This window comes from Apium graveolens, chromosome 6 (genome assembly GCF_009905375.1).
Source record: "Apium graveolens cultivar Ventura chromosome 6, ASM990537v1, whole genome shotgun sequence".
NCBI classification, from domain to species: domain Eukaryota; kingdom Viridiplantae; phylum Streptophyta; class Magnoliopsida; order Apiales; family Apiaceae; genus Apium; species Apium graveolens.
The window spans coordinates 226,041,219-226,055,605 of record NC_133652.1 but is presented as its reverse complement, the minus strand read 5'-3'; positions in this window follow the sequence as shown (position 1 = coordinate 226,055,605).

Genomic DNA, 14,387 nt, shown 5'->3' with positions numbered 1-14,387 from the left:
ATGTACATGGTGTTGGACAGACCCGATGTGAGATTCTACATGTTTGTTGTGTCATAAGTAAATCTCACAGTGATAATGATGTAATGGTCCCTAGACCTGAAGTCATTATATTTCTATATGAGAATTAATATACATTGATTCCATTAAAAGTTATCCTTGACCGGGTAATGATAAAAGTGGATATTGGGTATATTATGAATCGTATGAGAAATATGAATGATCTAGATGAGATTTAACCCTCCTATTTTAGGAGTAATATTATTGGCCTCTTATGTAAGCTAGTTTATGAAATGCGTTGCCACGCTCGAATGTTGATTTGATATGATAGTCTACTCATTGATCAAGGAAACTTGGATTAAACTATGATGAGAATGACACATTACATGCCTCTAATTTAATCTATAATATTTGGTTAAAAGGATTATATTACATTGTACATTATTCATGAAATGTTTAATCGATCACCGATTCAATTATTATTACTTTGGTAGAAATGATGTATTACTAGATGTCGCTCATTATTTACGATTTAATATTAGATTTAAAATTCGTTGCCAACGTAATAATAACCTATAGGGTCACAAAAAAAGAATGCTTGAAGGATTATTTAATTTAAATTGGATTTAAATTAAATTAAAGTAGTTCGAATTATTGATAATATTAATTAAGTATGACTTAATTAATTAGATAAATAATGATATTCAAATTTACTAATATCAATTAAGAAATTCAGTTGTTAAATAATTAAGTGTGACTTAGTTATTATACAAATAGGAATTTTAAATTAATAATAACTCCTAATTATTTCAGAGTTATAATTCTTTTTCTACTCTCTATATAATATCTCTTATGTGGATGATTTTGTGTGCAAGACTTTTACTAAAACCCTAGCCATCAAGAGAGAAGATGGAGAGAGCAAGAAGAAACGAGTTTGTGCTAGTACAGATCCAATCCTTGAGTTCAAGCATTCGTGTGGATATCGATAGAGCGTAGATTGCGAGAGCGGGATGCATGGTGATTGAACAATCATTAGATCTCCATTATTCAACCAATTTGTAAAGCTTCTTAAGGTAAACAATCTGGTCTACGAATTAAATATATGTTTTTTGCATGGATCCCGCGGTGGGTTTCGAAAATTCTGTATTTTTCATGTTTTTAATTATTATTTATGTTGCATTTATGTGCTCGAAACCCTTTAATGACATCAGAGCTGCTTGAGAAATGTGTTTAATTCGTTTATGTGTTTACTGATTTTATGATGATAACATGTATACAATATCATATGACTGTTATGTATGCGATTTTGTATGTTTTACATGTTGTTATGTTTTTATATGCATATGTATGTATATGTTTTGAGTATATGATATTCATGAGAGTTGCATAGTCATATGATGATTATATAATCTGTATATGTACTGATATATACATGTTTTGTGTTTGTTCTTATTATAAGAATCGTATTTGATACGATTCTGAATCGGATGCAGCGAATTTGCAGAAATATGGGTCTTGTGTCCGATTTTGGCGAACAAATATGCTATTTCATATGGAATCGAGCATCTGAACGAAACTGATAGATAAAGTTATCATCGACTAATCTTTAAGGCGTTTGACGTCGTTTAGGCCCTGTATTCTGTGATTTAATGTTATCAGATTTAATTTCAAATTTTCTGATTTTTGTCATATTTGGTTTTTATGATTAGATCTGATGCGTATGATATGTTAAGATCATATTATGTGTTTTAATATGTTCTTATGTGTTAATTGAGCATGGTGGATGGTTATGGCTTATGACCTTAGGTTAATGGTTTTGTGTTTTTTAAATACGGCTTGTATGTCGTTTGATCTTGTAATTATTAAATCTCGAATGTAACTTGAGTTCTTATTGTAAGTACATTAGATTAATTTTTATTTTTCATTCGTGTAATGTACATTAAGACATGAAGATTTGAAGATCAAGAAAGGTAATCACATGGAGGCCATCAAAGGAAGCAATACAAGAAAGAAGACATGTAATAGTTAGCTTGTATTTATTTTTTACCTTAGATTGACCTAGATCTTTAACATTAGATTGATGAAGATCACATAGGATGAAGCCATAACTAGCCACGTTTATTTATTGCACTTTACATATATATGCGCATATGATGAATGTATGTGTAGAGTAGTTTATAAAGATGCATGCTTAATTAGACTATGTATTAGATACGACACCCATGTCATGCTTGTTAAAAAAGATAAAATCTGTAACGACTCAAGACTTAAAATGAACAAACAATTTTGAGATTCTCGTGTTTATGAATCACGAAATAAAATACAAATTTTCTTTATTTCTGACATGGGGCAATTTTGTCAAAAGTGAGTTCATTAAACTTGTAAGGTTGTGGGTTTTAAGTGAGACTGGTGTGACTCCCTCACTACCTGGAAATCAAACCATTGACGAATATTGATTTGAAGTATTTTATTCAAGGAAAAATTGGGAATCTCTTTATGATGGGATCATGATCGTTTTAAAATTAACAAAACCCTAAAGTTAATATTAAGTTGATCAGATACCTTCCAATGACTCTAATGTGTTAACCCCTAGATCAATAAGGAGTGGATTCGCCAAAGTGAAGTACTCCCATCTATCGTGGGAGATGTGTTGAAGTATATTGATATATTTTGACTATTGGGTTTGACTTAACTAAGTTACCACAATATGATTGTGAACTTAGAGGCATAGAGTTTGGCGAGATTTATTAGATAAATATTAACAAATTTTGTTCCACCAAGCTATCCAAGAGTTATATAGTTGATATAATTGACAAATATTGTCTACCTAAATAATCATATTTTAGGAGAAAAGCCAAAACTGACCTAACGCATGGTGAAATATAAATCTTGGCTCACTAGAAAGGATATAGAAAATATTCTTTCTGAATTAATAGTTAGGGCTATTGATTTGATAAAAATAGTGGGAGATATATATTGTGAATATATATATATGAATAATTACTTGAACATAATTTAATCATCATCTATAGACTAACTCATTTTATGCACTTTAATAGTTTAGATATCAAATGACAAATAAAACGAATAACTTCTATATGTAATAGTCCTTGAGAAGGATAAGATGATATGAAATAATTTCCTCAATTGACATGGGAACTTGAGGATTATCCTCAGGTTCAAGGATGTCACTCAAACCCCTCCCTTATTTCTTCTAGCTGAGAATGAAACATGTGTTGAACAAAATGCTTTCCAGAAGCAAATTTGATTATTCAACTGATGTTTCATGTCTCATGCTTGTAATTATGAGTGCTGAGCTTTAGAAGCAATAAGAGCATAATGATGCTTATGATATGATTGAGCACCTTCAAAGGATGTTGGAAGGATAGGCTCGTCAGAAATATTTGACAATAATAAGGCACCATACCTTTACATTAATAGGAGAATGATATCTGGCTGGACCACATGTTCTAAAGATGATAGGAATATGTACCTTGATATTTTGGGTTTCAAGAATAGTCTAGAGACTCAGCTTGATTTGATCAAACAATCTTTGAACAAATTCTATTCTTAGTTTGTTAAGAACAAAAGGAATGAGATAGACAGAATACTCACTGAGTTGTTAAGCATGTTTAGAATTGCTGAAAATAACACGATAAAGTCATGAATTACGTCTATATTGAGGATGTACACATGGAATGAAAATGGGAAAGGAAAGTGGACAGGCAAGGTGAAGATTTGATCTTATTCGGTGCCAAACCAAAGTCCAATCCCAAAGGGCTTTTGAAGCTTGATAGCGGTGTTGCTAAAGTAGATGATTGTCATTTATATGGAAATAACTGGATGATTGGAAGTTAAATTTTCGAGCTTGTTTGGAAGATATAAAGAAGAAGACTAGCAATGGCCAAGCTTCAGGTATCATGTTAGAATTGGAGCATAAGTTGTTGCTCTAGTTGAAGGAACTCGATACCTTATTTTTCCATAAGGCGAGATTGAGAACTTGATAAATTGTTATTACGTGTCTGCCTTTAGCGGATACATAACATCAATTTCTTGTCAGGACAAGAAAGTTTTTCATTTTAATTAAATAAATAATAGTTGTTTATTCTATTTTAATGATAAGGCTTATAATGTTGCACAATTAGTTAACAATTTATATGTTCTAAGATGACTCAAATCAAATATTACCTCTAGCATTATCGTTAAGCCATATTAATGAGAAACACATTTCTGAGCTACATATAGATGGATACTTGGATAACTTTGATTTTAAATCATATTGAAGATGCGAACTTTGTCTTATTGGAAAAATAACTAAAGCTTCTTTTACCGGATCAGGTGAAAGGGCCACCGCACAATTAGGACTTATACATAATGATGTATGTGGTCGAATGCGTATGATGGCAAGGGGTGATTTTTACTACTTCATAACATTTACTGTTGAATTCAGTAGGTATGGAAATGTATATCTTATTAAGAACAAATCTGATTCTTTCAAAATGTTCAAAGAATATAAGGCTGAAGTAGAAAAGCAAACAGAGGAAAGTATAAAAGTTCTACGAACAGATCGTGGAGGAAAATACTTAAGCCTCAATTTCAAGAGTTTCTTGAAGGAGTGTGATAGTGTATCATAACTTACTCCTTCCGGAAAACAACTACTAGAAAAACTTCAATAGACATCGGCCAAAAACCGATGTTAAACGTTTTCCCGACCGATGTCCATGCGGGTGTTGAGAAAGGTACCCCCATATGACATCGGTTGTGAACCGATGTCTGAGAATATCTTTAACATCGATTCCGGATTATAGCCCGATGTATATTCTCTGTTTTTAAACAGATGTTGCATTACAATCTTCTCTAAATAGCTTTTATATGATCTAATTATGAACTTTAACAATTAATTTAAAAAGTATAAACAGGTATTTACATCATTTTTAAAAATAAAACTGATGTCAAAGTTGTCTTCTTAGATCGCTTTCAAACAATAACCGATGTAAGTTCTCATTTTTGACATCGGTTATAGTTTCTGAACTGATGTGTTTATCCTTTTTAACATCGGTTTACTAATAGGATTCGTTGTCTATCTATTCCTGTCATCATCTTGTAGCCAATGTAAAAGGTCATGACCTTTTTCCTTCTTTGACATCAGTTTTTAAAACTTTTCCAATGTATTTGTTTTAAGTTTACATCAGTTGCTTTGCAGATTTGTTTAAGAACTGATGTCTATGTAGCTTTTTTTTGCTAAATTTTGTGCATTAAATTAAAAGAAGGGATACAAAAAAGGTAGCAGAAACAAAACCCAAGACAGACCAAGGGTTTTGCAGTAGCTACAAAAAGAACATCAAAAGATCTACAAAGAAAAGCAAACATAATTCTACACATCACTATCACTGGTACAGACTAAAAATGAGAGTAATTGTTTGATAGGGAATAAAATAAACCCTGATTGTAATTAATATCGCATTAATTACGTCAGAATTGGGCTGACAGTTAAGCCCATTAGAAAAGGCCCAAAACCCTGAATATTAATTAATTTTGTAATTAATTAATATGGGATAAATCAGCTGATAACTAAAGTCCAATTGAGGATACAATTCCTTGAAGATTGACCTCCAAGGAACCTCATGGGATAAGGAATCAGTGTCCTACTTCCTAGGACTCAAAAGTCCATTCTAATTCAAAGACTTGCCCACCAAGTCTCCTAACTCTAGTCCAATTCAAGGACTCCCAATACCCCGAAGTTGGAGGAGGTGGACATGCTGGACGAAGTGAAGCACAGGGACAAACACCCCCTACATACGAGGTTTGGCTCCAATTCCGGAGGACCAAGAATTCTATGGACCTTACACTGAAAGAGACTTCGAGTCTTCGGATGACGATGTGGCTCCAAGGAGGAGGCGTGCTGGTAAAGATCCTATGGCTGATGTTAATCGACGTCCTAGAACCATACAAGGGACGAATACCCAAAAAGTACAGGAGAGGATCAGGGCACATGAAGCTGAGATCCAAAGGCTGAAGCGCAATCTGGGGACGCACCTAAGACCCCCATTACCCCCAAGGAGGAGAAATCCTCCAGTCATAGACTTGGATGGTCCAATACTAAGAAGGGTTGTTGCCCCCATGGCTGATCCAAGTGATCTTCTGCCCCTAGGAAATCCTGATGATCCCACTCCACCATTCACTGAAGAGATAATGAATGCCCATATCTCAAGAAAGTTTAAGATGCCCACCATCAAATCTTATGATGGCACTGGAGATACCGCTAATCATGTCAGGACATTCTCTAATGCGCTGTTGATGCAGCCCATGAACGACACTATTAAATGTCGGGCCTTTCCTCAAACCCTGTCGGGAATGGCTCAAAGATGGTATAGCCATTTGCCTCCGAATTCTATTGGGTCCTTCAGAGAGTTAAGTCAATCTTTTATTAAGAAATTCATCAGTGAGAGAGTGTATGAGAAAAATTCAGCATCCCTCATGAGCATTGTGCAAGGAGCAAAAGAGTCCTTGAGAAACTATCTGAATTGTTTCACCAAGGAAGCTCTTAAGGTCCTAGACCTTGATGATAAGGTAGCTATGATAGCACTGCAGCAGGGAACTAGGGACGATCTTCAAGATGTCATTAGCCAAGTGCCCCCTGAAAGCATGTTACAGCTCCAAGACAGGGCTGAGAAGTACATCAAAGTGGAGGAAAGCATGAGGAAGACGGTAGTGAATAACGAGCCTGCTGGTGGCAAAAAATGAAAAACTGATCTGGAATATATTTCTAAGGACAAGTATCCTAGAACTGAGCAAAGTAATGATTCAACCCCGAAGAAGGGAGGACCTGGACAAAAGTTCACTGAATATTTTAAGTTGAACGCTCCTAAAAGTCAGATCTTGATGAAAATCGAGAAAGAAAGAGATGTTCGTTGTCTGAAGCCCCTGAAGGCTGATCCAACTAAGTTGAATAAAAGCAAATATTACAGGTTTCACAAGGATGCTGGTCATGACACTGATGAGTGTAGGAAATTTAAAGATGAAATAGAGTTCCTCATTCGAAAAGGAAGGCTGAGCAAGTATACTGGAGATGGAGGAGATAGGAATAATAATGGAAGAAAGAATTTTGATAATCGTAGGAGGGATCATGACGATCAGGGGAAAAATCCGCAGCCTAGGGGACCGGTGATAAATGCAATCTTTGGAGGAATACGACCCCGACGGCTTGTGATAAATACTATCTTTGGAGAGCCAATTGCTGCCGATTCATCAAAAAACTCAAGGAAAGCATATACTAGAGAAGTTATTCTTATTTTTGGGGAAGCTCTGAAGAGGGCTAGGATAGGAGTGCCAATGACATTTGATGATTCTAACTTAGAGGGTGTGAAATTTCCTCATGATAACCCACTGGTCATAACACCGATAATAGGGAACAACCCAGTGAAGAGGGTCCTTGTAGATAATGGTGCCTCGGTGGACATCTTGCTCCATGATACCTTTTTAAGGATGGGTTACAATGATTCTCAATTAATCCCGACCGATATGCCGATATATGGGTTCGCAGGAATAGAATGCCCCGTGAAAGGGATAATTAAGTTGCCAATGACCATAGGTCAGGAACCAAGACAAGCAACATAAATGTTGGACTTTGTGGTGGTAAAGGCTAGTTTAACTTATAATGCGATCATGGGAAGAACGGGAATACACACCTTCAAGGCAGTCCCTTCTTCCTACCACTCAGTGATAAAGTTTCCAACCCGGAATGAGATTGGAGAAGAGAGAGGGGTTCAAAAGATGGCAAGAAGTTTTTATGTGGCCGCTCTCAGGGCTGATGGAGTTGGGGGGCAAGTTCTGTCTATTGAAGATCTGGATATTCGTGAGAATGATGAGAAAAGAGGGAAGCCAGCAGAAGACTTGGTCTGATTCATTTGGCTCCCGAGGATCCTGAAAAAGTAACTTCATTGGAGCAACACTGGAGGAGCCCCTTAGAGGGAAGTTAGTGAAATTTTTACAAGAAAATAGTGATGTGTTTGCATGGTTTGCAGCTGATATACCAGGCATAGACCCGGAACTGATCACTCATAACCTGAATGTGGATCCAAATCGAAAGACTGTGATGCAAAAGAAAAGAAGCTTTGCTTCAGAGAGGCAAGAAGCTATTAAACAAGAAGTAGAGAAGCTCTTAGAGGCTGGTTTCATTGAGGAGATACAGTTTCCGGAATGGTTAGAAAACCCTGTTATGGTAAAGAAGGCTAATGGAAAATAAAGGATGTCTGTGGATTTCACCGATCTGAATGATGCATGCCCTAGGAACTGTTTCCCATTGCCAAGGATAGATACATTGATAGATGTTACTGCCGATCATGAGATGCTGAGTTTCATGGATGGATTCAGTGGATACAATCAGATAAAGATGCACAAGGATGACATCCCAAAGGTATCATTCATTACTGACTTTGGTGCTTTTTGTTATCTTATTATGGCATTTGGTCTCAAGAATGCAGGAGCCACCTATCAAAGGTTGGTGAATAAGATTTTTAAGGGCCTTATAGGAAAAACTATGGAAGTTTATGTTGATGACATGTTAGTCAAGAGTTTAGTGAAGACTGACCATATTACCCATTTGAGGGAAGCTTTTGAGGTCCTGAGATATCATAAAATGATGTTAAATCCTGCAAAGTGTGCTTTCAGAGTGGGGTCTGGAAAGTTTTTAGGACTGATGGTCTCCAAGAGAGGAATCGAGGCCAATCCTGATAAAATAAAGACAATTTTGGACATGGAGCCTCCAAAGACTATCAAAGATGCTCGAAAGCTCACTGGAAGGGTTGCCGCGTTGGGGCGGTTCATCTCCAAATCTGGGGACAAGTGTTTGTCATTCTTCAAATCCTTGAAGAAGGTTAAGGATTTTGTATGGACTGAGAAAAGCCAAAAGGAATTTAAAGAGTTAAAAAAGTATATGGCTCAAGCCCCGTTGTTGGCCAAACCAGCTCTGAATGAGGTTTTGTATCTATATATGGCTGTCTCAGAGAATGCCTTGAGCGCTGTATTGGTTAAGGAGGAAGTTAAAGTCCAGAAACCCATATATTATGTCAGTAAAATCTTGCACGGTGCTGAGTTGAATTATTCAATTATCAAGAACTTTGCTTTAGCCTTGGTGATGGCCTCAAGAAAGTTACGCCCTTACTTCCAGGCTCATAAAATTGAGGTGCTAACAAATCAGCCCTTGAGAAATATTGTTCATAGTCCCAAAGCTAGTGGGAGGCTAATTAAGTGGGTAATAGAATTGGTAGAATTTGAAATCAAGTGCAAGCCATGAACAACAATAAAAGCCCAGGAATTGGCTGACTTCGTGGTAGAATGTACCATACCCAACCAAGAAGTCGGGGGGCAGGAAGAAGCTATACCTCAAAACACAGAAGGTGATAAAGGAGACAAAGAAAAGGACGTTAAAGAGAAGGAATATTGGGTTCTCTACTTTGATGGAGCATCAAAAACAAGTTCAAGCGGAGCAGGGCTAGTTTTACAAAGCCCAGATGGGTTCTTTATTGAATATACTATGAAGCTAGACTTCCCAACTACAAACAATGAAGCAGAATATGAAGCTCTGATAGCTGGCCTCGGCCTGACAAGGACATTGAGAGTCAAGAACTTAAAAGTCTATGGAGACTCGAAGTTGGTCATATCCCAGGTCAAGGGAGAGTTTGAGGCAAGGGATGATACAATGGCTAAGTATGTCCGCCTAGTAAGGGTTGTGATGACTCAGTTCGATGAATGCTATGTTGAGCACATCCCAAGGGAGGAAAATGCTAAGGCAGATGCGTTGTCTAAGTTCGCTTCATCGGAGATAGAGAAGAGCTCAGGAAGTGTGTACTTCACGTGTTAAAGACACGGAGCATTGATGTTAAACTTGTAGCTCCCATAGGGCTGGGGGCATCGTGGATAGATCCTATTAAGGCCCATATTCAAACTGGTTGGCTTTCAAACGATGTGAATGAAGAACGAAAATTGGTTGTTCGAGCGCTGAGATATTCTTTGATAGATGGCATTTTGTATAAAAGATCTTATGTGGTTCCTTACTTAAGATGTCTCAAGCCCGATGAGGCACGCTTGGCTCTTGATGAAGTACACGAAGGTATCTATGGGAAACACCTGGGGGCAGAGCACTGGCTCATAAGATAACCCATTTAGGCTTTTATTGGCCAGAGATGATGGTTGATGCCAAAGAATATGTGAAGAAGTGTGATCGTTGTCAGAAACATGCACCGGTTGTTCGACAACACCCCGAGATGTTAACTTCCATCAACTCTCCCATCCCCTTCGCCATGTGGGGAATGCATATATTTGGGTCTTTCCCCATGGCCATGGCACAAAGGAAGTTCCTGATTGTAGCTATTGATTATTTTACTAAGTGGATTGAAGCCAAGCCTTTGGCCAAGATCACAACTAAGCAAGTTACACAATTCCAGTGGGAAAATATCATGTGCCGATATGGAATTCCCCATATCCTAGTTACCGATAATGGAACATAGTTCAACAATGAGGAATTCGAGATGTATTGCGAGGAGAATGAGATTGAGTTACGGTTTACCTCCGTAGCTCACCCACAAGCCAATGGGAAAGCGTAAGTGGCGAATCATATAATCTTGGATGGACTGAAAAAGAGGATCGAGAAATTAAGGAATAACTGGGTGGATTAAATACTCCCAATACTATGGGCTTATAGAACTACTTGCAGAGTCACAACTAGAGCAACTCCCTTCATGTTAGCATATGGGGATGAAGTGGTTGTTCATGTAGAGATATCACATTCGTCTCCCAGGATCCAAGCTTTTAATGCTGAGGAAAATGAGGAGGGGCAAAGATTAGCTTTTGATCTAATTGATGAAGTACGAGATAAGGCACATGCGAAGATAGTGGAATATCAGAAAAAGGCTTCATTCTACTACAACCTAAGGGTTAAGAAAAGGTTCTTCAAGCAAGGTGACTTGGTTTTGAGGAAGGTGGAAGCTTCCGGTGTTGGGCAGAAGGGAAAACTTGCCCCAAATTGGGAAGGGCCATACAAGATCAAAGGTATTCAAGGACGAGGATCCTACAAGCTAGATACTATGGATGGTTTTGAAGTCCCGAGAACCTGGCATGCACAGAACCTGAAAATTTACTATGTGTAAAATGGTTGAGCACGATTCTCACTTGTCAAAGTGACAAGTAGGTTGAAAAGCACCTGGAAGCTTTGCTTGCTTAGAATTTTTATAAATTCGATAAAAATTATATTTTAGTTTTATCAGGGTTGAACCCATCTCATGTAAGGAGTTGAAAATACCAAGTTATAATGAAAAACATGTAATTTGATCTAGTTTGTTGAATTGTTAGATTCTGAAAGACAAACCAAGTTATAAACTTGAGTTCAGGAACTTGAAAGGTTAGACTATAATAATACTTGAGATTTGATTAACTAGACAAGACAAGTAAAAACATGCAAAGTCTATTACAAAGTCCGAAAACGTCTGAAGACAAGTAAAATACATAAGGCAAGGGATTTAAGCCTTATAAGGCTCAGATTCCTCGAAGTCTCTATCTGAAGTCTCCTCAGACGTCTCTTGAGTTGGCCCCTCGGAAGTTTCTTCAGAAGTCTCCGTGGAGGTCTCCTCGAAACTACCCTCAGATGCCTCGAATTCCTTTGGGGACACTGGTTTTGGAGGCTCCTCTACTCTGGCCTTTTTCACACTTGGCTCAGCCTCTTCCTTGCAGGAGGATTCCTCTTCTCCGAAATTGGACTCAGACTCTTTTCTTTTCTGACTTTGGCTCATGAGCGGGGCTTTTGATGAAGAAGCTCCATTATCAGCAGAAGGAACTGATCGTTCCTCTTCACGAATAAGCTCCATGACCTTATCAGTTACTCCCCCCAGCCTTGGGATCTTGAGAGGGCAAGGGAATGATTCTGCTTCAAGCGTTTCCGGGTACTCAACCTGAATGGCCTCAACCGCAGCATCTTAGCCCTATTTGTAGCTCACGGGGTGAGTAAGCGCGTCGTGCTCCACCATCAGGTCTTGAAACTCCTGAATGTCCATCCAGGTGTCAAAAGCTTTATCTTTTTGAATTTTGAGAATCACAATCTCAGCCCGAGTCATTTCCAAGTTGGAGGTTGACGAGGCAAGTTGGGCCCTGAGGTTTTCAATTTCTTGGTTGGCCTCTTCCAATTTCTTGGTCGTATCCTCTAAGCCAACCTTCCAAGCCTTAGCTTGGTGAAGCGCCCCTTGAAAATGGACGTTCGCCTATAAGAGATAAAGAGAAAGTGAGAAATAAGGAAAATCATGGCAAAATGTAAAAAAAAAATACCGTCGCTAGAGCCTGAGCACCAAAAAGCTCGTTAGCCTCCAAGTCTTGTTGGAGGACAAAGTCTTGGTAGTCTACCGGGGAAATAGATTGAATTGACCATTCTTTGGTGTGTATAGTATTGCCAACGATCGTGTCTTTTCCCCGAATTCTCCATGCAAGTTGAAAGAAGGCCCCTGGCTTCTGTTTGGTATGCAGGGGTTGGATGGGGCCTTCTTCGTCCCCGTCTCTTGTTTGGAGTAAAAACTCAGGGAAGAGATCCACAAGGCGCGGGTCCTTGAAGACCTTTCCAGCGCGCTTCATCCTGGTTGTTTCCAGGTCCTTAGGCTTGGTAGCCTCTTCGATCTTCTCAGCCACTGCACAAATTAAAGGAAAAGGGATTGGAAAGATAATAAAAGGCAAGGGAAATAGAAAACAACTAAAGTGAAGGAAACATACATTGTTTAAAAATAGGAGAAAGACCGCGTTCAACAAGAACCGTCTCTCCAATAAGGTCCCGGGAATGTGATGCCCCATTATCTTGGGTAAGGAGGTTGAAGGCCTTAGTCTCCTCCTCAGTCAAAATGATATCATTTGGACTCCCGTCAACAGCTTGCCCAAAGGACGAGCGAAACAGAGTCCCCCAGTCATCGCCTTCCCAGAGGATGTAAAGAAACTCTTTCTTCCACCCCAAGTTGTTGTCATAGATGGACTTCTCATTCACTATATGGGGGATGGTGGGGCGCTGGTTCAAAGAAACCCACCCCGGATTCTTGTTGGGGCTATTCTTGAACTGAAATATCTTTCTAAACACAGCAACCGAAGGAGGGACGTCGTGTTTGGCGCATTGCGATAAATATTGAAGGATCAACCTCCAACAGTTTGGAGGGAGTTGGAAAGGGCTGATGCCCACATCTGCGAGTAAAAATGGAATAAAAGGATGGAAAGGAATTCTAATACATGCCCTCAAGGTGTCCCTAAAGACACATAAAGCGTCCTTCTTCCAGTGGCAAGCCCTGTCGGCCGGACTTGCGGGAACCAGCTTGTACGGCTCCTTGATCTTGAAGAAAGATCTCATGTTGTCTAGCTCCTTTCGATCACGAAAAGTATTGACGTGATCAAACGCATCCAAGTGTGCGTCGGACGGGTATTCGTCCCCTTGGGTATTGATCATATCAATCAAAGAGGTGTACCTTGACCAAATAGGGAATTTGTTTGACTTTTTGGCCACGTTCATCTTGGCCAAATGGGTCAATCTCTTATCTGCCATATGAAGAGAGCAAAATAGAAGATAGTTTTTAGACACAAACTTTATACATAAAGTGTGCATAAAAAAGAAATGAAGAAAGAGGGTATTTACCTGAAATAATGATGGGAAAAGGGGGGACTGGGTTGCTAAGAATGAAAGCTTCGAGGGATTAAAACTCCGACTTACAGTTATCCTTACGCCTCCAAGATTTCTGATAGAAAAAAAGAGGAAGAAAATTTAGAAATGAGAAGTGAGGAGTGAACAACTCTGCTCATTCCTTTATATAGTAAATGAGGTGAAGATGAAAAGGCAAAAAGGCCCAATAAGTTAGAAGCCCAAAGAAAAAGCCCACATTCCGGAACTTTCCAGAATATACTTGAAAATTCTTAAGGATTTTTGAAATAATTAAAGGAAAATATAAATCCAAAAAGAATTTGGAAAATGCCTAATTCAAAGGCCAACCCCAAGAAGAATTTGGAAAAGGCCTAATTCAAAGCTCAAACCCAAATAGAATTTGGAAAAGGCCTAATTCAAAGTCCAAATCCAAATATAATTTGGAAAAGACCCAATTAAAGGCCCAATTAGGAAAAGACAAGACCCAAATCCAAATTGGATTAGGGGAAGCGCAGTAAAATCAACTCGTCCAGACATACCAGGATTGAGGTCGTGTATGAGGTCGTGAATCCTGTTCAAAATCTTTTGAAAAGGAGCCAGAAAAACACTCATCAGACAGACAAGGATTAAGGTCGAGTATGAGGTCGTGAATCCAGTTCAAAATCTTTCGAACAGGGACCAAGAAAGGGTCAAAAAATTGACCAAGATCCAGGTCTTTAACTCGACTAGGATCCAG